Source organism: Bubalus kerabau, chromosome X, assembly GCF_029407905.1.
Source record: "Bubalus kerabau isolate K-KA32 ecotype Philippines breed swamp buffalo chromosome X, PCC_UOA_SB_1v2, whole genome shotgun sequence".
Lineage (NCBI taxonomy): Eukaryota > Metazoa > Chordata > Mammalia > Artiodactyla > Bovidae > Bubalus > Bubalus kerabau.
Genome location: NC_073647.1, coordinates 60966561 through 60982041, shown reverse-complemented (window position 1 = coordinate 60982041; position 15481 = coordinate 60966561).

Below are 15481 nucleotides of genomic sequence, written 5' to 3'. Positions count from 1 at the left end.
CTGAATTCTACCAAAAATTTAGAGAAGAGCTAACACCTATCCTGCTCAAACTCTTCCAGAAAATTGCAGAGGATGGTAAACTTCCAAACTCATTCTATGAGGCCACCATCACCCTAATACCAAAACCTGACAAAGATCCCACAAAAAAAGAAAACTACAGGCCAATATCACTGATGAACATAGATGCAAAAATCCTTAACAAAATTCTAGCAATCAGAATCCAACAACACATTAAAAAGATCATACACCATGACCAAGTGGGCTTTATCCCAGGGATGCAAGGATTCTTCAATATCCGCAAATCAATCAATGTAATACACCACATTAACAAATTGAAAAATAAAAACCATATGATTATCTCAATAGATGCAGAGAAAGCCTTTGACAAAATTCAACATCCATTTATGATCAAAACTCTCCAGAAAGCAGGAATAGAAGGAACCTACCTCAACATAATCAAAGCTATATATGACAAACCCACAGCAAACATTATCCTCAATGGTGAAAAATTGAAAGCATTTCCTCTAAAGTCAGGAACAAGACAAGGGTGCCCACTTTCACCATTACTATTCAACATAGTTTTGGAAGTTTTGGCCACAGCAATCAGAGCAGAAAAAGAAATAAAAGGAATCCAAATTGGAAAAGAAGAAGTAAAGCTCTCACTGTTTGCAGATGACATGATCCTCTACATAGAAAACCCTAAAGACTCCACCAGAAAATTACTAGAACTAATCAATGACTATAGTAAAGTTGCAGGATATAAAATCAACACACAGAAATCCCTTGCATTCCTATACACTAATAATGAGAAAACAGAAAGAGAAATTAAGGAAACAATTCCATTCACCATTGCAACGGAAAGAATAAAATACTTAGGAATATATCTACCTAAAGAATCTAAAGACCTATATATAGAAAACTATAAAACACTGGTGAAAGAAATCAAAGAGGACACTAACAGATGGAGAAATATACCATGTTCATGGATTGGAAGAATCAATGTAGTGAAAATGAGTATACTACCAAAAGCAATCTATAGATTCAATGCAATCCCTATCAAGCTACCAACAGCATTCTTCACAGAGCTAGAACAAATAATTTCACAATTTGTATGGAAAAACAAAAAACCTCGAATAGCCAAAGCGATCTTGAGAAAGAAGAATGGAACTGGAGGAATCAACCTACCTGACTTCAGGCTCTACTACAAAGCCACAGTTATCAAGACAGTATGGTACTGGCACAAAGACAGAAATATAGATCAATGGAACAAAATAGAAAGCCCAGAGATAAATCCACGCACATATGGACACCTTATCTTCGACAAAGGAGGCAAGAATATACAATGGATTAAAGACAATCTCTTTAACAAGTGGTGCTGGGAACTCTGGTCAACCACTTGTAAAAGAATGAAACTAGAACACTTTCTAACACCATACACAAAAATAAACTCAAAATGGATTAAAGATCTAAACGTAAGACCAGAAACTATAAAACTCCTAGAGGAGAACATAGGCAAAACACTCTCTGACATACATCACAGCAGGATCCTCTATGACCCACCTCCCAGAATATTGGAAATAAAAGCAAAAATACACAAATGGGACCTAATTAACCTTAAAAGCTTCTGCACATCAAAGGAAACTATTAGCAAGGTGAAAAGACAGCCTTCAGAATGGGAGAAGATAATAGCAAATGAAGCAACTGACAAACAACTAATCTCGAGAATATACAAGCAACTCCTACAGCTCAACTCCAGAAAAATAAATGACCCAATCAAAAAATGGGCCAAAGAACTAAATAGACATTTCTCCAAAGAAGACATAAAGATGGCTAACAAACACATGAAAAGATGCTCAACATCACTCATTATCAGAGAAATGCAAATCAAAACCACTATGAGGTACCATTTCACGCCAGTCAGAATGGCTGCAATCCAAAAGTCTACAAGTAATAAATGCTGGAGAGGGTGTGGAGAAAAGGGAACCCTCTTACACTGTTGGTGGGAATGCAAACTAGTGCAGCCACTATGGAGAACAGTGTGGAGATTCCTTAAAAAACTGGAAATAGACATGCCTTATGATCCAGCAATCCCACTGCTGGGCATACACACTGAGAAAACCAGAAGGGAAAGAGACACGAGTACCCCAATGTTCATCGCAGCACTGTTTATAATAGCCAGGACATGGAAGCAACCTAGATGTCCATCAGCAGATGAATGGATAAGAAAGCTGTGGTACATATACACAATGGAGTATTATTCAGCCATTAAAAAGAATACATTTGAATCAGTTCTAATGAGGTGGATGAAACTGGAGCCTATTATACAGAGTGAAGTAAGCCAGAAAGAAAAACACCAATACAGTATACTAACGCATATATATGGAATTTAGAAAGATGGTAACAATAACCCTGTGTACGAGACAGCAAAAGAGACACTGATGTATAGAACAGTCTTATGGACTCTGTGGGAGAGGGAGAGGGTGGGAAGATTTGGGAGAATGGCATTGAAACATGTAAATATCATGTATGAAATGAGTTGCCAGTCCAGGTTCGATGCACGATACTGGATGCTTGGGGCTGGTGCACTGGGACGACCCAGAGGGATGGAATGGGGAGGGAGGAGGGAGGAGGGTTCAGGATGGGGAACACATGTATACCTGTGGCGGATTCATTTTGATATTTGGCAAATCTAATACAGTTATGTAAAGTTTAAAAATAAAATAAAATTAAAAAAAAAAAAAAAAAAAAAAAAAAAAAAAAGAAATATGTCTAGGTGCTTCTTTGGCCTGTCTCTTTGTATCTGGGAAGTCTGTGCTATGTTTACTAGTAGAGAAAGATGCCTCCCTCTTCTACTTGTCATAACAGCTACTCAAATTACTGTTTCAAGTACACTCAATTCATGTATCTTTGACACTACTACAGAGACAGCCATCTTCTTCCTGTATAGAGGAAGAATATGCAGAATGTTGGCTGATCTTTATATTTCTAGGATTCATGTAACTCAGGGTTTTGATGTTAGAGAGTTACCTTGATAAACTCTAAAATCTACCTTGATGTTAGAATTACCTTGATAAATTAGAAGAAAAAAAGTATATTTTTAGGGAAAAAATGATAAAAGGATGAACTATCACAGAGATATGAAAACTTAACTTCGTAAATACAGAGTTGAAAAAGAGTGGTTAATCCCAAGCATCATAGATAAAGATGTAAGAGTTATAGTCGATCTTGAGCTAAATATGAACAAGCAATATAGTACTGTGGTGAAAATGTTATAGCCACACGTTCTGGGAAACAAACTTACTCAGAAGGACAATGCAGATAGTGGAGTGCAGTTTATTACACTGGTGGGCCCAAGGCAGAGTCTCCTCTTAGTCAAGGGCCCCGACCAGTATTTGTGAAAATCTTCTATACCCCATGTGTACGTGTCCGAACCCACCACCCCAATTTCCTTGAGACTTACATAAAACAAAGAAAGGGTAAATGCAATCACAATAACCCCATTATTCAAGTGTTATCAAGTGTTAGGTGTTTAAACAGTTAATAATCAATAAGCCTGTGGTTACACTCTGATAGATACAGAAAGAATTGATGACCTGTCCGTAGGCAGGGGTGATTAGAGTATGTTTTCTCTTAGGCGATGAGTAACCTGGATGTGATCTTCAAGATTCCCCTGTCCAGAGGGGGTCTTATCCTTCTGTTATAGTTTCCATAGGCAGTAAGCACAGAGTCCAGAGTCCGTTGGAGAGGTGGCCGAGCATGATCAACATGAACAGGCCTAAGACGGGGTCCAGGCCCTCTGAATTCCTTCTTCAAAAAAAAAAAAAATAATGTTGTGTATAAAATTTATTATTACTTAAAGTTATTACCACAGGACTGGAAAAGGTCAGTTTTCATTCCAATCCCAAAGAAGGGCAATGCCAAAGAATGCTCAGACTACTGCACAATTGTACTCATCTCACATGCTAGTAAAATAATGCTCAAAATTCTCCAAGCCAAGCTTCAGCAATACGTGAACCGTGAACTTCCTGATGTTCAAGCTGGTTTTAGCAAAGGCAGAGGAACCAGAGATCAAATTGCCAACATCCGCTGGATCATGGAAAAAGCAAGAGAGTTCCAAAAAAGAAAATATCTATTTCTGCTTTATTGACTATGCCAAAGCCTTTGACTGTGTGGATCACAATCAACTGTGGAAAATTCTGAAAGAGATGGGAATCCCAGACCAGCTGACCTGCCTCTTGAGAAACCTATATGCAGGTCAGGAAGCAACAGTTAGAACTGTACATGGAACAACAGACTGGTTCCAAATAGGAAAAGGAGTACATCAAGGCTGTATATTGTCATCCTGCTTGTTTAACGTCTATGCAGAGTACATCATGAGAAACGCTGGGCTGGAAGAAGCACAAGCTGGAATCAAGATTGCTGGGAGAAATATCAATAACCTCAGATATGCAGATGACACCACCCTTATGGCAGAAAGTGAAGAGAAACTAAAAAGCCTCTTGATGGAAGTGAAAGAGGTGAGTGAAAAAGTTGGCTTAAAGCTCAACATTCAGAAAACTAAGATCGTGGCATCTGGTCCCATTGCTTCATGGGAAATAGATGGGGAAACAGTGCCAGACTTTATTTTTGGGGGCTCCAAAATCACTGCCGATGGTGACTGCAGCCATGAAATTAAAATAGGCTTACTCCTTGGAAGAAAAGTTATTACCAACCTAGATAGCATATTGAAAAGCAGAGACATTACCTTGCCAACAAAGGTCCATCTAGTCAAGGCTATGGTTTTTCCGGTGGTTATGTATGGATGCGAGAGTTGGACTGTGAAGAAAGCTGAGCGCCGAAGAATTGATGCTTTTGAACTGTGGTGTTGGAGAAGACTCTTGAGAGTCCCTTGGACTGCAAGGAGATCCAACCAGTCCATTCTAAAGGAGATTAGCCTTGGGTGTTCTGCGGAAGGAATAATGCTAAAGCTGAAACTCCAGTACTTTGGCCACCTCATGAGAAGAGTTGACTCATTGGAAAAGACTCTGATGCTGGGAGGAATTGGAGGCAGGAGGAAAAGGGGACGACAGAGGATGAGATTGCTGGATGGCATCACCGACTTGATGGACGTGAGTTTGAGTGCACTCCAGGAGTTGGTGATGGACAGGGAGGCCTGGTGTGCTGGGATTCATCGGGTTGCAAAGAGTCGGACAGAACTGAGCAACTGAACTGAACTGATAGTTATTACTCAGAGAAGGCAATGGCAACCCACTCCAGTACTCTTGCCTGGAAAATCCCATGGATGGAGGAGCCTGGTAGGCTGCCATCTATGGGGCCTCACAGAGTCAGACATGACTGAAGCAATTTAGCAGCAGCAGCATAGTTATTACTAATATTTGTTTTATACTGAACAAAGTCCTTTCACATACATCATAAGTTTATTTAGTTCTACAATAGGCCTGAGTTATTTGTTAGTATAATCCCCATTTAACAGAAGAGAAAACAGACCCCTAAAAGGTAAGGCCTGTGGGAATACAGAAAGATCTGTTTTTTTTTTTTTTTTTAATTTATTAACTTTTCAATTTTATATTAGAGCAGAGTTAATTAACAATGGTGGGATAGTTTCAAGTGCACATCAGAGTGATTCAGTTATACATATATATGTGTTTATTCTTTTTCAAATTATTTACCCATTTAGATTTTTACATGACATGGATCAGAGTTCCCTGTGTTATACAGTAGATCCTTGTTGGTTATTCATTTTATTTTACTTTATTTACTTAAAAACCCCATGTATTTGAAAATTAAATGTCCACTTTTAGGTGGCTCAGAGGTTAAAGCATCTGCCTGCAACGCGGGAGACCTGGGTTTGATCCCTGGGTCGGGAAGATCCCCTGGAGAAGGAAATGGCAACCCACTCCAGTATTCCTCCATGGACGGAGGAACCTGGTGGGCTACAGTCCATGGGGTCTCAAAGAGTCAGACACGACTGAATGACTTCACTTTCACTTTAAATGATGGGTATAGGAACGAACATCTGATTTTAAACTCAGTTCTTTGACTTCATATTGAATGTCATTTCCATTACACTGTACTTCCTCTTCAGGAAAAATAACTAGAAGAAAATTACTCATATAAAAAAAAGTTTTTTAAATTTTAAAATTATCTGTCTACTCTCCAAATAATAAACTGTCCTGGTGAATTTTATGTATAAAGGATTTGTGATAACTCCATTCACAACCAAATTTTCGGAAGGAATGTAAGTGCATAAAGGGAAGTACGTTTAAATGCATTAATCAGTGTATATAACACAATGATTGTGATCTTGATTATAAAAGTGGGAAGTACATTTAAACAGTTATTGATGTATGTAGCACTATAAATCTGATTTTGATGATCGCACTAGAATAAATATGGAGATGGTAAAGGAAACTGTGGCTTAAAATTGGAAAAATATGTCTTATTGACCAGAAAGAATTTGAGGTTACTTAAGCGACTTAGCAGCAGCAGCAGCAGCAATGAGCAAGAGACAAAAGGAGAGAGTTAATATCGGGTGTGTCATGGTGGAGAGATTTGACAGAATGTGGTCCACTGGAGAAGGGAATGGCAAACTACTTCAGTATTCTTGCCTTGAGAACCCCATGAACAGTATGAAAAGGCAAAATGATAGGATACTGAAAGAGAAACTCCCCAGGTCAGTAGGTGCCCAATATGCTACTGGAGATCAGTGGAGAAATAACTCCAGAAAGAATGAAGGGATGGAGCCAAAGCAAAAACAATACTCAGCTGTGGATGTGACTGGTGATAGAAGCAAGGTCTGATGCTGTAAAGAGCAATATTGCATAGGAACCTGGAATGTCAGGTCCATGAATCAAGGCAAATTGGAAGTGGTCAAACAAGAGATGGCAAGAGTGAATGTCGACATTCTAGGAATCAGTGAACTGAAATGGACTGGAATCGGTGAATTTAACTCAGATGACCATTATGTCTACTACTGCGGGCAGGAATCCCTCAGAAGAAATGGAGCAGCCATCATGGTCAACAAAAGAGTCCAAAATGCGGTACTTGGATGCAATCTCAAAAACGACAGAATGATCTCTGTTCGTTTCCAAGGCAAACCATTCAACATCACAGTAATCCAAGTCTATGCCCCAACCAGTAACGCTGAAGAAGCTGAAGTTGAATGGTTCTATGAAGACCTACAAGACCTTTTAGAACTAACACCCAAAAAAGATGTGCTTTTCATTATAGGGGACTGGAATGCAAAAGTAGGAAGTCAAGAAACACCTGGAGTAACAGGCAAATTTGGCCTTGGAATATGGAATGAAGCAGGGCAAAGACTAATAGAGTTTTGCCAAGATAATGCACTGGTCATAGCAAACAGCCTTTTCCAAGAACACAGGAGAAGACTCTATACATGGACATCACCAGATGGTCAACACCGAAATCAGATTGATTATATTCTTTGCAGCCAAAGATGGAGAAGCTCTATACAGTCAGCAAAATCAAGACCAGGAGCTGACTGTGGCTCAGACCATGAACTCCTTATTGCCAAATTCAGACTTAAATTGAAGAAAGTAGGGAAAACCACTAGACCATTCAGGTATGACCTAAATCAAATCCCTTATGATTATACAGTGGAAGTGAGAAATAGATTTAAGGGCCTAGATCTGATAGATAGAGTGCCTGATGAACTATGGAATGAGGTTCATGACATTGTACACAAGACAGGGATCAAGACCATCCCTGTGGAAAAGAAATGCAAAAAAGCAAAATGGCTGTCTGGGGAGGCCTTACAAATAGCTGTGAAAAGAAAAGAAGCGAAAAACAAAGGAGAAAAGGAAAGATATAAACATCTGAATGCAGAGTTCTAAAGAATAGCAAGAAGAGATAAGAAAGCCTTCTTCAGCGATCAATGCAAAGAAATAGAGGAAAACAACAGAATGGGAAAGACTAGGGATCTCTTCAAGAAAATCATAGATACCAAAGGAATATTTCATGCAAAGATGAGCTCGATAAAGGACATAAATGGTATGGACCTAACAGAAATAGAAGATATTAAGAAGAGATGGCAAGAATACACAGAAGAACTGTACAAAAAAGATCTTCACGACCCAGATAATCATGATGGTGTGATCACTGACCTAGAGCCAGACATCCTGGAATGTGAAGTCAAGTGGGCCTTAGAAAGCATCACTACAAACAAAGCTAGTGGAGGTGATGGAATTCCAGTTGAGCTATTCCAAATCCTGAAAGATGATGCTGTGAAAGTGCTGCACTCAATATGCCAGCAAATTTGGAAAACTCAGCAGTGGCCACAGGACTGGAAAAGTTAAGTTTTCATTCCGATCCTAAAGAAAGACAATGCCAAAGAATGCTCAAACTACCACACAGTTGCACTCATCTCACATGCTAGTAAAGTAATGCTCAAAATTCTCCAAGCCAGGCTTCAGCAATATGTGAACCGTGAACTTCCTGATGTTCAAGCTGGTTTTAGAAAAGGCAGAGGAACCAGAGATCAAATTGCCAACATCCGCTGGATCATGGAAAAAGCAAGAGAGTTCCAGAAAAACATCTATTTCTGCTTTACTGACTATGCCAAAGCCTTTGACTGTGTGAATCACAATAAACTGTGTAAAATTCTGAAAGAGATGGGAATACCAGACCACCTGATCTGCCTCTTGAGAAATCTGTATGCAGGTCAGGAAGCAACAGTTAGAACTGGACATGGAACAACAGACTGGTTCCAAATAGGAAAAGGAATTCATCAAGGCTGTATATTGTCACCCTGTTTATTTAACTTATATGCAGAGTACATCATGAGAAATGCTGGACTGGAAGAAACACAAGCTGGAATCAAGATTGCTGGGAGAAATATCAATAACCTCAGATATGCAGATGACAACACCCTTATGGCAGAAAGGGAAGAGGAACTCAAAAGCCTCTTGATGAAAGTGAAAGTGGAGAGTGAAAAAGTTGGCTTAAAGCTCAACATTCAGAAAACGAAGATCATGGCATCCGGTCCCACCACTTCATGGGAAATAGATGGGGAAACAGTGGAAACAGTGTCAGACTTTATTTTTCTGGCTCCAAAATCACTGCAGATGGTGACTGCAGTCATGAAATTAAAAGACGCTTACTCCTTGGAAGAAAAGTTATGACCAACCTAGACAGCATATTCAAAAGCAAAGACATGACTTTGCCAACAAAGGTTCGTCTAGTCAAGGCTGTGTTTTTTCCTGTGGTCATGTATGTATGTGAGAGTTGGACTGTGAAGAAGGCTGAGCATTGAAGAATTGATGCTTTTGAACTGTGGTGTTGGAGAAGACTCTTGAGAGTCCCTTAGACTGCAAGGAGATCCAATCAGTCCATTCTGAAGGAGATCAGCCCTGGGATTTCTTTGGAAGGAATAATGCTAAAGCTGAAACTCCAGTACTTTGGCCACCTGATGCGAAGAGTTGACTCATTGGAAAAGACTCTGATGCTGGGAGGGATTGGGGGCAAGAGGAGAAGGGGACGACAGAGGATGAGATGGCTGGATGGCATCACTGACTCTATGGATGTGAGTCTGAGTGAACTCCTGGAGTTGGTGATGGACAGGGAAGCCTTGGGTGCTGCAATTCATGGAGTTGCAAAGAGTCGGATATGACTGAGCGACTGATCTGATCTGAATATCGGTCTTTGTAAGAAAGATTTTGTGAATAGGAAGCTGCTTAGTTCTTTTCCCTGCACACAGGTGGAACAGTGTGAAATCTACTTCATTTAGTCATTCACTAATTTAAATTTTCTTTCAACTTTCTAGCATGTGTTAGTCACTCTTGCTAGGTGTGAGATACACAAAAATAATTAGAACGTTGCCTCTGCCCTCAAGGATTCTTTGTTGGGCTGGTGGCAGTTGTATAAATAAACACCAGCATTATATAAGCAGTATAGTACAGGTATGTGTGGGGTTTCCCAGGTGGCTCAGTGGTAAAGAATCTGCTTGCCAATGCACTAGTTCAATCCCTGCGTTAGGAAGATCCCCTGGAGGCAAGTATGGCAACCTGCTCCAGTATTCTTGCCTGAGAAAATCCCATGGACAGAGAAGCCTGGCAGGCTACAGTGCCTAGGGTCACAAAGGATCGGACACAGCTGAGCAACTGAGAACACACACATGCAAAAATTATGTGTATGAAGAATTTTGAAGGACTAAAATGTTAGTTTAATCTACAGGTATCAGGGAATGGTTTAGAGATTCATTTTAGCTGTTTCTGAAGCTTGAATACAACCTTGCTTGCTTAAATTGAAGCAGAGGAGATTTCAGTTCAATTTCAGGAAGAACTTTTAAATACTATTAATGTATGATTAAAGGAAGTAAGCTTTTTTTTTTAACTTCAGGAAGATTTAAAGGTAAAAAATAATCTTCACAAAGGCAGAGGAATATATAATGTGATCCTCTAAGCAAGGGCTTTTCTAGTTCTGGTGTTTTTCTGATAAATTAAGAACTGATCCTACATGCCCAGTGATTTGCAAAATCAGGCAGTAGACATAATAGAAATCATGCAGTGTACCTAAAAGCAATTCAATTAAAAATGCTTCTGTTCCCCTTATGCTTGGTTTTTATGCAAATCTGTATCTGAAGAGAAATTAAGTCTGTTTGTTGTAAGCAGATATTCATGTGGTCTCAGCTAAGTAATGATGGGAAACAGTAGAAGGAGGTGGTGGTGTGTATAAGGCAGTGGGACTGAGCATTGTGGATGGGGCCAATGTGCTTTATGGAGGAAAAAGAGGATTGTTGTTTCCTGGAGAATTTATTTTGAAAAAAAAAAAAAAAAAAGTGGTTGTGTTAGAAAAACCGAGATAACGAATCTGCTATAATGCATCAAAGCAGAAGGCTTATAGTGATAACTCTCATATGAGGATAGTCAATCTCTTTCAGAATATGTTGATATCAAGGTTCATCTTGCTTCAGAAGGAGTGGATTTCCTATACTTATTAAAGCTACAAGAGGCAACACAGTACAATGATTAAGAGGAAAGAACATGGAACCAGACTGCCTGGGTTTAAAGACTTGTCCTTACTAACAATTGTGTGATCTTGGGCAAGATTCACCTCTGTTTGTCTCATTTCTTTCATCTATTAAATGGAGATAATGATCATAAAAAGTATGTACTTTGTAGGGTTGTTTGAAGATTAAATGAGTTAATACACATAGGAAAATTAGAATACTACTTGGAGAATGGTAAATGACATATAATATGAGCTCACTATTTTGCAGTTTTCAAATTCTTCCCTCAGAACCTTGTGAGAAGGGCTAGGCAGATTACACCAACCCGATTTGACAGATGGTGTTCCCTCATAGCTCAGTCGGTAAAGAATCTGCCTGCCATGCAGGAATCTGTGTGCAAAGCAGGAGACCGGGGTTTGATTCCTGAGTTGGGAAGATTCCCTGGAGAAGGAAATGACAACCCACTCCAGTGTTCTTGCCTGGAAAATCCCATGAACAGAGGAGCCTGGTGGGCTACAGTCCATGGGGTCGCAAGAGTCAGACAGGACTTAGAGACTAAACCACCATTTGGCAGATAAGGTTACAGGCTCAAAGGGGTTGAGGAGCTTGCTGCAGATCAAGCTGAACCAGGATTTGAATGTGGCCTTCATGCTTCATTTAGTACTCTTTCCACTTGACCACACTTGTCATTGGATTCATATTTCCTGCTAGGACTTCCTTAGATAACTGAGGAAAATAAACGTATTTTCCTGTATTACTTTTCTATTGTTGCATCAAAGAGTTTCTAACCCAGCCCATTAAAATATCACACATTTATTATCTCACCATGTTAATAGGTCAGGAGTCTGGGCAGACCTTAACTGGATTCTTTGTTCAGGATCTCACAAGGCTGTGTGCAGTCAAGGTGTCAGCCAGGCTGCATTCTTGTCTCGAAGCTTAACTAGGAAGGATCGGCTTCTAAGCTCATTCAGGTCATTGACAGAATCTAGTAGCCTATGGCATGGAATTCATGCCATGATATTCATGGCAGCTTGTTTCTTCAAAGGCTGTAATGGAGAGAGAATCTCTGTGCTTGAAATCTCCCATATCAGGGAAGGCCTAACCTCTCTTTAAAAGGGTTCACCTTTTGAGGTCAGTTCCAACTAGGATAATTTCCCTTTGATATATGGCTAAACCAATACAATATTGTAAAGTTAAAAAAAAAGTAAATTAGGCAACTAATTACATCTGAAAAGCCCTTTCACCTTTGCCCTATATTATAACAGCTCACTAGAGGGCATAACATTCTATCAATCACCTTTGTCATATTTTACTGATTACAAGCAATTTGCAGGTTTTACCACACCCCCCCCAAGTGAGGGCACAGCACAAGGGATAACACATGAGAGTGGTGTCTACCCTAGACAGAGTCCACCATATAGTCCAGTATTTTCAAGCTGCTGATAAGAGGGGATGATAATGTACTTTTAAGGAAGTCAAGGGGGAAGATCCCCTGGAGGAGGGCATGGCAACTCCAGTATTTTTTCCTGGAGAATCCCCATGGATAGAGGAGCCTGGTGGGCTATAGTCCATAGCGTCGCACAGAATTGGACATGACTGAAGCGACTTAGCATGCATTCATGTAAGGCAGTCAAGTAATTTTAAAAGTCAAAGTCAGGTATTGAATCTGATTATGGTGAAGATTGCTCAGTCGTGTCTGACTTGCGACCCCATGGACTGTGGCCTACCAGGCTCCTCTGTCCATGTGATTTTCCAGGCAATAATACTGGAGTGGATTGTGATTTCCTTCTCTAGGGAACTTCCTGACCCAGGGATCGAACCTGTGTCTCCCACATTGTAGACAGACGGTTAACTGTCTGAGCCACCAGGGAAGTCTGATTAGATGTGTACTAATAGCAATCTGTTTGGGAGGACAGGTAAAGGATTGCACCATTCTCATCAGCTTATCTTTCCCAACATTTTTTTCTTTTCCATCTAGGTATACACCTGTTCAAGATATTTCACTCAGTGAGCTACAATTAGATGCCAACACACTGTCTTTTCACTTTGTAACTAGGCCTGTAACAGTTAAAAATATGAACAAAAATATTAAAACCTTCTTCAGTACATGCCAATAGAGGATGTAATTTTTTTTGGTGGATTTCCTCACATTTATGGTTGAAAGATAAAAAGCTAAAATTTTCATAGGCTAAGTCTGGAGCTGACTGTGGCTCAGATCATGAGCTTCTTATTGCAAAATTCAGGCTTAAATTGAAGAAAGTAGGGAAAACCACTAGGCCATTTAGGCATGACCTAAATCAAATCCCTTATGATTGTACAGTAGAGGTGACAAATAGATTTGAGGGCTTAGATCTGGTAGACAAAATGTCTGAGGAACTATGGGTGGAGATTCCTAGCATTGTATAGGAGGTGGTGACCAAAACCATCCCCAAGAAAAAGAAATCCAAAAAGGCAAAGTAGTTACCTGAGGTGGATTTACAAATAGCTGAAAAAAGAAGAGAAGTGAAAGGCAAAGGAGAACGGGAAAAATATAAGCAACTGAATGCAGAATTCCAGAGAATAGGAAGGAGAGATAAGAAGGCTACCTTAAATGAACAATGCTAAGAAAGAGAGGAAAGCAATAGAATGTGAAAGACTAAAGATCTCTTCAAGAAAATGGGAGATATCAAGGCAACATTTCATGCAAGGTTAGGCACAATAAAGGACAGAAATGGTATGGACCTAACAGAAGCAGAGGAGATTAACAAGAGGTGGTAAGAACACAGAAGAACTAGACAAAAAAGATCTTAATGACTGGGATAACCATGGTGGTGTGGTCACTCACCCAGAGACAGACATCCTGGAGTCTGAAGTCAAGTGGGCCTTAGGGAGTATTACTAGGAACAAAGCTAGTCAAGGTGATGGAATTCGGCTGAGCTATTCAAAATCCTAAACTATGATGCTGTTAAAGTGCTGCACTCAACATGTCAGCAAATTTGGAAAACTCAGCAGTGGCCACAGGACTGGAAAAGGTCAGTTTTCCAAAGAAGGGAAATGCCAAGGAATGTTCAAACTACTATACAGTTGCATTCATTCCACATGCTAGCAAGGTCATGCTCAAAATTTCTCAAGCTATGAGTCTGCAGTACGTGAATCAAGAACTTCCAGATGTTCAAGCTGAATTTAGAAAAGGCAGAGGAAACAGAGATCCAATTACCCACATCCATTAGATCATATAAAAAGCAAAGGAATTAAAAAAAAATCTACTTCTTCATTGACTACACCAAAATCTTTGACTTGTGTGGATCACAACAAATTTGAAAATTCTTAGAGATGGGAATACCAGACCACCTTATTTGTCTCCAGATAAACCTGTATGCAGGTCAAGAAGCAACAGTTGGAACCGGACAAGGAACAGCAGACGGGTTCAACATTGGGAAAGGAATATGTGAAGGCTGTATACTGTCACCTTGCTTATTTAACTTCTATGCAGAGTAAGTACATCATGTGAAATGCCAGGCTGTATGAAGGACAAGCTGGAATCATTTTGCTGAGAGAAATATCAGCAACCTCAGATATGCAGATGATACCACCCTAATGGCAGAATATGCTGCCGCTGCTACTGCTGCTAAGTCGCTTCAGTCGTGTCCGACTCTGTGCAACCCCATAAATGGCAGCCCACCAGGCTCCCTCGTCCCTGGGATTCTCCAGGCAAGAACACTGGAGTGGGTTGCCATTTCCTTCTCCAATGCATGAAAGTGAAAAGTGAAAGTGAAGTCACTCAGTCGTGTCCGACTCTTAGCGACCCCATGGACTGCAGCCCACTAGGCTCCTCCGTCCATGGGATTTTCCAGGCAAGAGTACTGGAGTGGGGTGCCATTGCCTTCTCCGGGCAGAATGTGAAGAGGAACTAAAAATCTCTTGATGAGGGTAAAAGAAGAGTGAAGAAGCTGGTGTAAAATTCAACATTCAAAAAACTACGATTATGGCATCCAGTCCCATCACTTCATGACAAATATTTGGGGCAAAATTGGAAACAGTGACATATTTTATTTTCTTGGGCTCCAAAATTACTGTAGATGGTGACTGCAGCCATGAAATTAAAAGCCCCTTGCTCCTTGAAAGAAAAGCTATGACAAACCTAGACAACATATTAAAGAGCCGAGACATCACTTTGCTGAAAATATTCCATATTGCCAAAGCAATGATTTTTCCAGTAGTCATTTATGGGTGTAAGAGTTGGACCACAAAGAAGGCTGAGTGCCAAAGAATTGATGCTTTCCAACTGTGGTGCTGGAGAGGACTTTTGAGAATTCCTTGGACAGCTAGGAGATGAAACCAGTCAATCCTAAAGGAAATAAACCCTGAATATTCACTGGCAGGACTAATGCTGAAGCTGAAGCTCCAATACTTTGGTCACCTGATAGGAAGAGCCAACTCAGTGAAAAAGATCCTTATCCGGGAAAGATTGAAGACAGGAGGAGAAGAGGGTGACAGAGGATGAGATGGTTGGATGGCATCACCGACTCAATGGAT